Genomic DNA, 13,589 nt, shown 5'->3' with positions numbered 1-13,589 from the left:
GAATTCGGAAATACTTTATAGTGCAAAACAATATTTGCCGGGACAGCTAGTAATAATTAAATTTTGTAATTCACTGCGATATAACTCAGGGCATTGTTGGAGACAAACTTCTACGGAACTTCCCAACTCGAATTCTTATGAAATCTTTGATTAAATTAAAAACGATAGGTACATTCTATGAGACTTGGATTCTTTTTTTAATAAGTTTACCAGATGTCTTTTGTAATATTTCTTAACACAGCAACTTTGAAAAATATATTAAAAAGTTATAGTATTTCTACGCACAGTACAGTATTTTTATTTTTCACCATTTATTTTATTGACCGGCTTTCAAAAGGAGGAAGTTCTATTATTTTTATTTTGTCCTGTTCAATTTGCAGGCTTACTCAAGTAACAAACAAGTAGCAATAAACAAGTAGCATGGAAAAAATATTCTTATTATGGAAATGTTAGAATATGAAATAAAGATGAGGTATTTTTATTGCAAACTTTTTACCCTAAAAACCCGCGCACAGTTTGTTTGAAAATATGAGAGATCACTTATTTTTGTTACACACTGTATATATTATATACCAAATACAAGAATTGCTCGTTTAAAGATATAAGATTAGTTGAGAGTACATAATTTTTCTTTCATGTTAATTGAACTAATCTGAAAATTACTGAGTTATATTTTATCATATTTTGTTGATGTTAAATACTAATGAATTAATTTCATACATTATATACATTTTTATAATGTTTTTTAATAATTTCCGAAATAAGCAATAAAAAATAAGATCTACATGGAAGAAACGATGATACTAAACCAGGGCCGTAGCTAGGGGGGGGCATAGTGGGGCAATGCCCTACCTTAAAATCACAATGCCCTACCTTAAAAATACCAATAATCGGCCAAGTGCGAGTCGGACCCGCGCACGAAGGGTTATACCGCGCACGTACCGTTATAGAGCAAAATAGCAAAATAGTATGGGACCTACCTACCTACCTAACCCTTAATTTTTTTTTTTTACTTTTATTATTAGGTATTTATTAAATTACATATATTATTAAGGCCTTTGTGAAAATTTCAAGTGCCTACCTGTTGTCATCATTGATAGTTAAGCAAAAAATGTTAGAAAAATCACGTTTGTTGTATGGGAGCCCTCCTTAAATATTTAATTTATTTTGTTTTTAGTATTTGTTGTTATAGCGGCAACAGAAATACATAATCTGTGAAAATTTCATTTCTCTAGCTATTACCGTTCTTGAGTTACAGCCTGGAAACAGACGGACAGACGGACAGACATCGAAGTCTCAGTAATAGGGTCCCGTTTTTACCCTTTGGGTACGGAACCCTAAAAAGGAAGACCTAAAGGACTTGCATTACAGGTATTAGACAACAGAAATATACTTTATTCTTATATAAACTATACATTATAATATAGTTAAGATTTTTATTATACCTTTAAAAACTTTTTGTTCCGTTGGCAGGATTCGAACCCGCGACCCCCGGATTAAGCTGCCACACGCCCAACCATTGGGCCACAGAAGTCGTCGATAATAATTCTTTGTTCTGTGTATAGATGGCATTTGAATCACGATTACATGAAGCGATGCGTCCATTTAATTATAATAGTATCTGTGAATACCATAGATTGCAATATCGGCAATCTTTCGTACGGGGAATCCCAGTTAATAAACATTTTACATTACCGAAAGGTTGTTTATGATTGTTGGTTGTTTGGTTCAAATGAAGTAAAGTAAAGAGTGTTTTCTTCAAAAATAAATACAGTTCTTTTTTGTATTGACATAATATTAAATTGAATATTCTTTGATTTCGCGATGGATATACGGGCTTTCTTTGGAAAAAAACGGAAGGTTGAAGAGCAAATTGACGACGAAAAACCTCACTGCTCAAAACAGGTGAAAGCGCAAAATACAATCGCTACTCGTGGATCACTACATCCAGAAGTTTAACCATATTGTTCGCTTGTTCTTCGTAATTGAGGATTTAATAATATGTAGTTCTTAGATATAGTGCTCATGCTTTGTCACAGAATTTTTTTAAGTATCTAAGAATAACTATTGAATGAATTGAATACATCATTGACCTAGAGATAAATCAAAACAACAAATACTAAAATCAATATTTAAGGATTCGTGTTTTTTGGCCTTTTTTGCTGCATAGTGATATTAATGGCAACAGTAGGCACTGGACATTTTTGCGAAATCACTTAATTAATTAATAATACAATTAAAATAACATTTATATTTAAAGGGGGCTCAATTACAAAAAACACAATTTTGGCCTATTTTTTATCTATAACGGTACGAAACCCTTCGTGCACGAATCCGACTCGCACTTGACCAATTTTTTTTGCTTCCGCCCTACCTGTAACCGACGCTGCCCTACCTCAAATTTGACTCTAGCTACAGCCCTGTACTAAACAGAATAAAAACCCGTAGAGCTAATGCTACGGGTTTTTATGCGCCACGCCGTGACCTCTACGAGATTCTACGTCAGTCGAACCGCTACTAATATTTCCAAGTTTTTAAAAGGAATCTTATACGATTACCTGTAAATACCATATACTTATACCACTATGTAAATAAATTAAAAATGTAACTACTAGTCTCGCTAAAACTCGAGAATGGCTGAACCGATTTGGCTAATTTTAGTCTTGAAATATTCGTGGAAGTCCAGACCTACCCTGGACTTCTACGAATATTAGGAAGGAAGTAATACAAAGTTCACCTGACCATCTAGTTGTTAATATATAAGTCGTAATATAGCATATTATATTAAGTACTTATATAGAATAGCATAGAATATCGTCTTCGCTTCAAGGTATTGAAACATGTTACAAAAGCCATGTGAAATCCAATTTCATCACTCACGAGCCAGGTGAAGGTAAAGTTTAAACGTATTATGGTCGTTAATATTACACGAAACTACCATGTAAAAGCGACGCCAGCCAAGAAGTAATAAAAGTTGTAGCAGGCCCGCGCGAGCGGCGCGACCGGGGGTCTGATTCTCAGGCGTTGAACGTCTTTTCGATCGCAGGGTATCTCGCTCGCGTTGCTGTATCACGAGTGAGATGGCCTGCGATCGGATATATTCGTCTAATGCAAATTACTTTAATATTATAATTGTGAAAGTGTATCTGTCTGTTACCTCTTCGCGCCCGAACCGCTGAACTGATTTAACTCATCAATCCCCAAGCGGCAGCCGGCTGCCGCATAACAATTGTAAATCTATTATGTCTGCGATACCCACAATGGAGGTTCTACATTAAATATGGAGATACTTAGACTCCCGAGAAAGGACACAGGATCATTTTTATTCCAGAAAAATGTACGGTTCCTGCGCGATATCCGAATTTTGGCGCAACGCAGTTGCGGGCATTAACTAGTATGAATACAATTTAAAAAAGATGAATTTCCCTTCGAGCATTTCGAAGACTTAAGAATCGGGCCCCAGTAAGTGAACTTCGCCGCACGAGCGAGCGAACCCAGCGAGTTTGGAACTATAACCCAAACTTTCTTTTTTAATAACGCAACAGTCACTGTTTTCAGATTGCTTAATCCGAAATTTCAGTTTAACAAGTTGCTGTGACCGGATTTTGTCAACTACTTCTATTCGTGAAAATTATTCGTTGAAAATGGAAGGGTTTTCGAACACAATTACACGACTTTTTACCGAAAGTGTATTAATTATTATGCAATAGTAATTTAAGTTTTCACTTGTTTTATTCCGTAATTCGTTGCATTCTTTGAACGTGCACGTGTAGAGGAAAATTAACACATAAATTAGACACAAAATGTAGTATTACAGCCCGCCTGTGTCTGCACAATAAACGTGTACATCTGTACACAACGGCTGTTCTCGCTTCGCTTTTTGTTCCAACAAATAAAGAGAGTAATATCGAGAGTGTCTCTTGGCCAGGTTTATGCGTAATGTCTTTGTAACTTGACTAAATCTACTGACGTCAGTGTATTTTACCAGAGTTTTACTAGAGGTACAATGAGGCACAGATTTTGACATTTAGTTGTGACATGAATTTGTTTCGATTCGCCGTAATTATAACTGGGAATAGGGATGACGACAAGGTCAAAGATTAACTATTTTTTTAATAAAATAAAGACACAACGATTAAAAATAAGTATACCCAAAATTTCATTCAGCTTTATTTCTTATGTATTTTTATGTGTATCAGAGTAATTTTTCCCCAATATTTCTATTTTAGAATGGGCCTTTACTTACCAACCAAAAAAACAAATTGTCATCATGCCTATTATAAAATGTGACCTGGGCTATTATAACAAATATATAATGGACGCCTTATAGATATTATTATTTAAAATAAAATTGGTAGTTTAGTCAACTTGGTGGACTAGAGTCCACCGAGTTGACTAAACTATTACTGGTGGTATTAGAATACGAAGTAATCACAATATTAGATCTTCAAAAGTTGCAGTGACGTCAGGACTACAACGACCTATCTGTGGGAAAATTCTCGGTGGGACAAACATAGATACGTATAAAAATAAAATGTAAAATTAGGCGCACGATAACTTTGCGCGCGGCTGAACGATAACATTTCGTCGGGCCGCCATATTTACTTATTAATCGATACGCCTATTCCTATACATAATTTAAACGAGTAAATAAGGATATTCAAGTAAAACTACCAATAAACTATCATCCATGTAAGTAAAAAATTCATGAAACGATTCGCCTTAAAAATCATACACTTACATACAATAGCTTCATTATCTCGAATTGAATTTTCAATTAAGAATGACTTATGCAGCAGGAATTACCGAATCGGGTCAAGCAACTCGCACCCAATAAAACATAAATGTTAACATTTCATAAAGACTAAAAGGACTTATTATTACTTAAATATTGCCGGTTCATTTATATTATTTTTACTGAATATTTTACTAAAGTATATTGAATATTTATGACTATATTTTAATAGGTATCACATAAATTACCAAAAGAAGTACTTAGAGTAAGCGCAAGATGTCACTCAGAAAAGAACACTTTAATACCTACGGAGGTATAAGTTACTCTAAGAACAAGCTTTCTCCTACCGCGGTCGGGTACAATATGTACTGTGCGTTAGTTTTTTTTTAATGAAATAAGGGGGCAAACGAGCAAACGGGTCACCTGATGGAAAGCAACTTCCGTCGCCCATGGACACTCGCAGCAGAAGAGCTGCAGGTGCGTTGACGGCCTTTTAAGAGGGAATAGGGTAATAGGGGAGGGTAGGGAAGGGAATAGAGGAGGGTAAGGAAGGAAATAGGGGAGGGTAGGGAAGGGTAAAGAATAGGGGATTGGGCCTCCGGTAAACTCACTCACTCGGCGAAACACAGCGCAAGCGCTGTTTGCGTTAGTTATTACGTTTAATAATGCCTTTTTTTAATGGAGGGAAAAATAACTCGTGCCAACTCGAGAAAGGATGTTAAGAGGATACACCAAGGGCGAGAGAAATTGAAAATAGGTATTTGAAAATATATTGCTATCTCACCAATCTCAAGTCTCAAGCGCGATAGAGACAACACGACAAAAGTTCTAATAAAAGAACAGAAAATCTTCGATTCGTTGTCCGCTGATTCCTTCTCCAAAACTTAACCGATTTAAGTACTTTTTTCATTAAGAATTAAAGCAAGGCGTGAGCTGTGTTCCCGTGTTTTTTTTTTTTTGTATATTTTAGCCAGTTTTGTTTTCTGCGTGTTTGAACACAGAGGAAGATCTGGCCATTTTTTTTGTTTTTGGACGTTCTTTTCTTTTTTAATAATAAAATTATGAAAAAAAGAAAACATAGCGACATGCCAATAGTGGCCATAGATATTCAGGAAAAAAATCATAACTCTACCGGCATTATCCAGGGAGGAAACAGAGGACAACGTTTGTATGGAAAAACGGCGGTGTGGACTCCTCTTAAATATCATGTTTTTCTATGAATACGGGAAACAAGAAAATAACAATATTTAACCCAGGGTTACCTAAACCCAGACTGGCGCAACCGGGCCGTAGCATGTTAAACTGCTGCACTTAAAATCTTGCTGAAGAAAATACTTAACTCTTATTTCACCACAAAACAAATGTTCATTTACTGAAAAGGTAGAGTTTCCATACTAAATCCCGCACGTTCACGATAAGGTAGTTTTTATTTACATTTAATTTACATGGAAATAGTAAGTAGGTGAATTACGTAGGCCAGTTTTTATTCAACAAGCCAAATAAAGTTTTAAGGGTTAAAAGTACAAATATATATAATTGACTTTCGTCAATTATTATATTTCAGGTTAAGAATACATATATTATGATACACCCCTACATAAAAACATAAGACATAGAGCATTATAAATTTTGTCGTACTATCGATAAAATAAAAATATAAATTTATGCTCCTAAAGTTGCTTAACTTATCCAAAATGCTGCATTTTAATCAAATTAAGTCATGAAAAACATCTGAAGCTATTAATAGACGAATACAAAGCATTTATACTTAACAGCTATAGAATTATAATAATTATAATCTTGTAATCAATTCAATTAATTGAGAGCATGACTCATGAGGCGTAGAGGTTGGAGCAGACGGGCGACTACTATTCGCGACGCTATTTCTTTGGCTTAAATACCATAAGGTTGTTTGTTTGTTTGTCCTGTTGAGTCTTCAAAAGGAAGGGCATCGTGCTTATCTTAAAAAAATATACAGAAGGTAAAACGAAGAAATACATGGATAACTATTAGCGGGGCCCTAGACGATCAATTTTATTGTATAATATCTCGTATTATGCAATATTATTGACCGTCTAGGGTTGATATTGAATTGCCTTTCAATCTTATTGTCAAATAAGTTATTCAAAAATTTTTGTGTATGATATTGCGCAATTGTATTGATCGTCTAGGGACCCGCTTACAAAATACACGAGATACACGAGAACACAAACGAAACATTCTAATTCCAACTCCTTCGATTCGATATTTTAGAGTATGACGATCGGCGACAGCGACAAGAGATGGTTGTGGCCGCGTGCGCCAAGCCTCAATAATAATTATCACCTGAGTAGTGTACTAATTCAGTTCCGTATCTCAATTACCGAGGACAGACAAAGGCTGATTATAATGCTCCGTCGATAATAGTGTTAGTTCTCAGCTGGACTGCAAATCCGTACTAATATAATGCGAAACTGGGTTGGTATATTATACTACCCATTAATAATTCAGATAAACCGATTAAGATTGACTCCGCGTAAATATTAGGGATAGTTATAAGATTATAAAAATTTAAAAGTATATATAACTCGACCAAATCAATGTTGCTCTATTGAGTGGTTGATACGAACTTCAATAGTTCGTTGCCATTTCAAGTTCCGATTAAATTATTTCTTTAGCTTTTTTATTTAACAACTCCATCGTGGGTATCGCAGACACAATAGACTTTCAATTGTTATGCGGCAGCCGGCTGCCGCTTGGGGATTGATGGATTAAAATACGTCTAATATTATTTGTTACCACGTCCACTTTTAGCAAGCCGGTAAACAAAATAATAGAAACTGGTTAAACTTAACTGACAATAATGCAACTAAGTTCAAATTGGCACCAATATAATTATTCGAATAGCGAATGGCGTTTGACTAATTAGGTAACTGAATGGCCTGTGACGTCACACGACAGGCTGGGCCCGAAATATTTGCTCGGGACCACTGGCAGTGCCTGTCAATGATCCATAACCGAGCACTCTAATGGTCAGGGTGACAGGGATGTGTATAGGGGGTTCCGCATACGCTTTTAATGCAACACATACAATATGCATAATATCTATACTACGAGTTTAAACAATATACATACTACTTTCTTTTATTCAGGATATTTTTTTTTCAAATATTCTCTCTAAACATCGGTGTTTTTCAAATATTCACTACACTGGTGCCTACCACCGGCTTTTAATATTAATTTGAATCAGAAGACGTGTGTCTATGAATGCCTATCCGACATTCGTCTATTAAACAGTTGAACCGATTTTTATAACATTTTGTATGAACATACTTGTCCCGGAAAAGGGCATAAGAGATTTTCTTGTTGCAAAATGTACGTGTATCGCGTGGTCAGCAAATTTCGGCGCAACAAAATATATTTATACTAGAAAAACATACACTGAGTAGGTACGTTTTTTATGTCTACATAATATTTTGGCGTATCAGGTAAAAGTATCGAGTTTTATGTTAAAACTAAATAACGCTACGCGAAATATTTTCGTGTAACCCAACATAGGCCCGTCCCTTTGCATCGACAGAATTTATGAACACTTACGTTTTCATAGCGCTATGTGTTCAGGAGATTACGGCATCCCCTCATCTCAACGAGATTCAACCGACGCCCAATATTGAAAACTCCGAGCAAATTGGTGTTGAGATTTGCTCAAGTATATGTCGCAGCCGACTGGTTTAAATGGCCGTTCAATCAAACAACTAGCCCTTTGACTGAACAACGCCATTCAATCACACGTCTAGCTTTTCTATTGAATATTTTAGTCGCTCAAAACGTTCAACACTACAGCTGATTTAAAAGCCGCCGTCTAATTGAAGAAGTTCAGCGCGCACCGCTGCGGCGCTAGGTGCGTTTTATTTACAATTTGGCGTTAACTAGCAGTGTTTGTTGGTGTTTGTGGTTGTTTTTCGGAAAGAAAGTAGTTAATAAAAGTTACAAGTGTTATTAAAGAGACAAAAATTATCGAGGCACATTCGAGTGAATTAAAATTTCAACAAATATTCGAGGAGAAATTACGGGATTATGAAATGGATGGACGCAGCCTACCCCGAAAGGGGAGTTCGGGGGCACAGCCCCCCCGTCAAAACAAAAACAAACACAATCCAGAAAGTCCAAAAGTTGGTTAGGTTAGGTTAGAACTTAGACCACAACACAGAGGGAGGCGAGCGAGCGTAGCGAGCGTGCTGCGGCAGCAGCCGGCGACCGCCTTTAAATAAAAGGGGGGCTCGGGGGGCACGGCCCCCCGCCAAAAGAAAAACAGACCAGTTGGCTAAGCGTCGTCTAGCTGTAGTGTTGAACGTTGTAGTCAACAAGTCAGCTAAACGACGTATAGCCGTGTGATTGAATGGCGTTGTTCAGTCAAAAGGCTAGCTGTGTGATTGAACGGCTATTTAAACCAGTCGGCTGCGACATATACATAGATACTGCTAAAGAACTGTTGGGGACGACATTGAGATTTTTACTTGAGAATTGTGCAGTTCCACAGGTACAACACATTTTCGATGTCGAAGATTAAACTTGCAATTTTTTTTTGTTATAGCAAAAAACTGCATAAAATAATTAAACATAAACATAATATTTTATGCTTCACTTCCAAGTTTGAATATCAACGACTATATAAAAGATATCTCAGAAAAGCTCATTTAAAATGTACAGGGTATAACAAAAATAATTGATAATACTTAGAGAGAGTTTAGGGTGTTTACGTGTTCCTTGTGGAGAGTTCACTGAGAAAGTGGCAGCGCTGAAAGACAAAAATTTTTTTCACAAGGGCCCGAGCGTCACGAGTTTTCCCATACAAAAGTGAAAACTTTTTTTTTTCTTTCTTTCTTTGAAAACTTTTTTTTTCTTGACTTTCACAGTGAAATCTCTACAAGGAACGGTTACACACCCTAAAGTATTATCACTTAGTTTTGTTACACCCTGTATATGCGGAGAATACAATTAAAGAAAATCTGTACGTTTCGTTGCGGCGGCCGAATAATAAGCGGCAGAAATTTCTCGTAACTCAACCTTTCAAGTTAATAAAAATGATTTAAGCAAGCCCTAACGGCTTTCTTACCGGGAACACGGAATTTATAATAGTCATAATTCCGCAGATTGTCCGGTAATTGCTGAGGTAGATAAAACCAAAATAAACGACACGGTCTGTTACTCTTAAACTGCTTTCCGCATCTTGCTATTCGCAGGGTATGTAGAGTTTTAATGCAGCTCCATTATATTATTATACAACTGAAATCCGTTAATTGTATATGAAGTCTGAAGGCCAAAAGAAACAGAATAATAATAAAATTCTTAAAATGATTGTACATAAATAGAATCCAAAAGTTTCCAAATCACACGAAATAGTTTTTAAGTACTCTACATAGAGTATATTGGCAATTGAAAATTATAAATTATATCACTACAAAAGTATTCATAAAATAATTTAATAAGAGATTTTGAAATGGTGTTAATTGTTATACACTTTATTAATTGTGTCTCTCAGATTCATTGATGAGGACACAGGGGGCACCTCGTATAGGACTTAAAGTGAAGCCACACAGCACCCTGCTCAATTGCGTTGCGATACGTTGCGTCGTTATCTGCAGCTGTCCATAATTTTTATACAGCGTCCGACGACGAAACAACACGACGGAGCATACGCTTCGGTAATGTTAGTAAAAATAGGACAAGCAATAAGAAATAATTGTTAAATGCACATTAGCAATAATTAAAATCGTGATTAAATTGGGAAAAAATGCGATTGCTCATATTGTTTGCAGCAATAACGCCTCTAGGACACCGACGCTGCGAAACGCGAAATATCTGCGAAACCAATGCGAAATAAGAATAGAGCGAGATGCAATATAAGACATTGTCGTGTGGCGGGTGAGACAGTAAATCGGTACATCGCTGCTTCGCCGTTCGCAGCGTCGGTGTATAGAGGCGTAAATAAATAATTTAACTTGCCGTCGCGATTTTAGAAAATAGCAACGTAGAATGCTATAACATGAAAATTAGCACATTAGTGAAATTAATAGAAAATAGCATTTAACTTCTATTACTACGCTGCGGTACCGCAGTCCGCAACGCAACGGGATGTGGCTTCGCTATTAGGAACGAAACATTCAAAATTAACAAACACCCTCGCACTAACGACGTTAGGTAATTACAGGCCTAATGATATAAGGTGAACGGTCACTAAATTATCAATTATACCAACAGGTGTGAGAATATCAAAAGCTGCATTTTATTACTTACTAATTATTTAGACTGCGAAATCTTCCTTTTGTGTCACTCAAAAGCTGTAAAGCTTTAATAACTGTATTTATTTACTCCTAGATGTTGCATGTTACCTGACTAACTACATGACACATTGTACTTGTCAAATTTATCTTTTTAAACCCCAAAAACACTAATTTTTGGATTTCTGCTTGTGTCCATGTCAACTTACTTTCGAGTTGTGTTTACAAAATGATTAACATAATATTATAAAGTTATATTCATTGATGGTAAATACGTTACGAATGAAGCAGTCTCAATTCCATATCATCGAGAAAAAAAGCGTTCTTAATTCTAAGGCCTTCATATTTCATAATTCGTGATTCTTCTAAGGTTCTTCTTCACGGCCCAACGTGAAGAGAACAACTTTTAGTGCATAAATCTCGGAAGTAAATCTCTGAAGTAATATTATATCCTATAATTTAAAATTAGACGTATATATATATTATGTCGTTTTAACTTATGGCCAATATAATTTGGCGCCACAAGTCATAACGGGGGACAGTAAACGTAAGTATAAACCGGATGGTTACGGCCAAAGTTAAAACATATTATATCTTGTACTAAAAGAAGAAAATTACGCTCAACGTCATTTTGCGTTATTATTGAGTGCAATTTTTAGGGTTCCGTACCCAAAGGGTAAAAACGGGACCCTATTAGGTACTAAGACTTCATTGTCTGTCCGTCCGTCCGTCCGTCCGTCTGTCTGTCTGTCTCCAGGCTGTATCTCTCTCTTTAGCTAGACTTTTTAAATTTTCACAGATTATGTATATTTGTTGCCGCTATAACAACAAGTACTTAAAACAAAACAAAGTTAAGATTTAATGGGGGCTCCCATACAAAAAACCAGATTTTTTTGGCCTTTTTTGCTCGTAATCAATAATGGTAACAGCTAGGCTTCTGAAATTTTCACAACATCCCTAATTATTTTTTTATTTTAATAATTAATAATCAAATTTAAAATAAGTAAATATTTAAGGATTTCCTAAAACACATTTTTTTGCCTACTTTCGCTCTATACCGGTACGGATCCCAACGTGCGCGAGTCCGACTCGCACTTGGCCGATTTCCTGTTTCATTATTATATTGTCGCCTTCGTAGTCTATGTTTTTAGTAGTACATATTATTTTTATTCAACTGAGAGTTTCAGAATCACCTTTATTGGAATATCGTCTTGAAGTTCATCATGATTATCTTACACTATTTTTCGGTGTTTAAAACCTAAAACTAACCTTTGGCCAATTAAACCGCTGTTTGACGTTAAGTCGATATTAAATAAAAAAAATGTTTCTTGTTACATTACATCGAGACTGGATGGTAATATGCTTGAATTATATATTATAGTAATAAATTGTGTCATCATGTAACATCATCAATGCACTGAACATTGAACAATAATCACATGTCCAATACACATCTTACTTTTTTGAAGGTGCTTAATACCTCGATCGTGGGAATCACAGACACAATAGATTTTCAAATTTTTTTTTTAATGAAAGAAGGGGGCAAACGAGCAAACGGGTCACCTGATGGAAAGCAACTTCCGTCGCCAATGGACACTCGCAGCATCAGAAGAGCTGCAGGTGCGTTGCCGGCCTTTTAAGAGGGAATAGGGTAATAGGGGAGGGTAGGGATGGGAAGGGAAGGGAATAGGGGAGGATAGGGAAGGGAATTGGGCCTCCGGTAAACTCACTCACTCGGCGAAACACAGCGCAAGCGCTGTTTCACGCTAGTTTTCTGTGAGAACGTGGTATTTCTCCGGTCGAGCCGGCCCATTCGTGCCGAAGCATGGGTTTCCCACACGTATGTTATGTGACAGCCGGGTGCCGCTTGAGGATTGATGTGTTAAAAACCCCTTGAGTAGGTTCTAAGTAAATTTTCACCTCCTGTCTCATTGGGCGATAGACACTGAACAGACTACACAATATTCAGGATTTTAACTAGCCAGGCTCATCGTGTTGCTCATGCTTCACAAAAGCGAACTTTCTTACACTGGACGCCTTATTGGCATCCATTAGACGGTCATGTCCTGGACCCTGGTCAGTCAATTCCATCAATCATGACTTTCGTTTGACTGTTGGTGAGTGTTGGAATTAATTTCACATTACACTGTCATTCTGACTAATTGTCAGTCACACACAAAACTTTACAAAGAAAGCACCTAAAGTTGCATAGCATCGTATCTCTTCTTCGCATTTCAAAGTGAACCGCCCCTTACCTCCCGATCGAGCTCGCCGACTATACATGTCTAACTTCGCTACTCGTACCGTCAAACTTAACAAATCAGATGTTGAAAATGACTTCTTGCCAACTTCGCCCGAAGACACCGGGAGAATAATTTTCAGTTCCGCTCGCCTTGCGATCCTTGCAGCGATTTCAACAAATTATTTAAAATGTATCCATTAGCTTTATCGAATTGAGTTGTTCTTGCCATTGTAAAGTGAGTTAATATTTTTTAACCAACCTATACTGTACTCGGCGAAATATGGCGGTAGCGGTCATGCATTGACTCCCTGTCAAAAACTTGTTATTTTCTACATATAGTGCGTCAAGAATG

The 13,589-nt window shown here is 36.5% G+C and overlaps 1 long non-coding RNA gene across 1 annotated transcript; it reads right to left on the bottom strand.

Moving 5' to 3' along the window:
- Nucleotides 1–5,849: 5,849 nt before the first annotated feature.
- LOC121731446 lies at nt 5,850–13,150 on the bottom strand. The gene is made up of 3 exons (XR_006036234.1): nt 13,068–13,150; nt 13,031–13,032; nt 5,850–5,863 (listed from the first exon to the last, which is right to left on the bottom strand). It is a non-coding gene; the product is annotated as an uncharacterized LOC121731446 (long non-coding RNA).
- Nucleotides 13,151–13,589: the final 439 nt, after the last annotated feature.

Source organism: Aricia agestis, chromosome 10 (genome assembly GCF_905147365.1).
Source record: "Aricia agestis chromosome 10, ilAriAges1.1, whole genome shotgun sequence".
Classification (NCBI taxonomy): Eukaryota; Metazoa; Arthropoda; class Insecta; order Lepidoptera; family Lycaenidae; genus Aricia; species Aricia agestis.
Note: the sequence above shows the minus strand (reverse complement) of the source record. Positions and strands in the feature narration are given on the sequence as shown.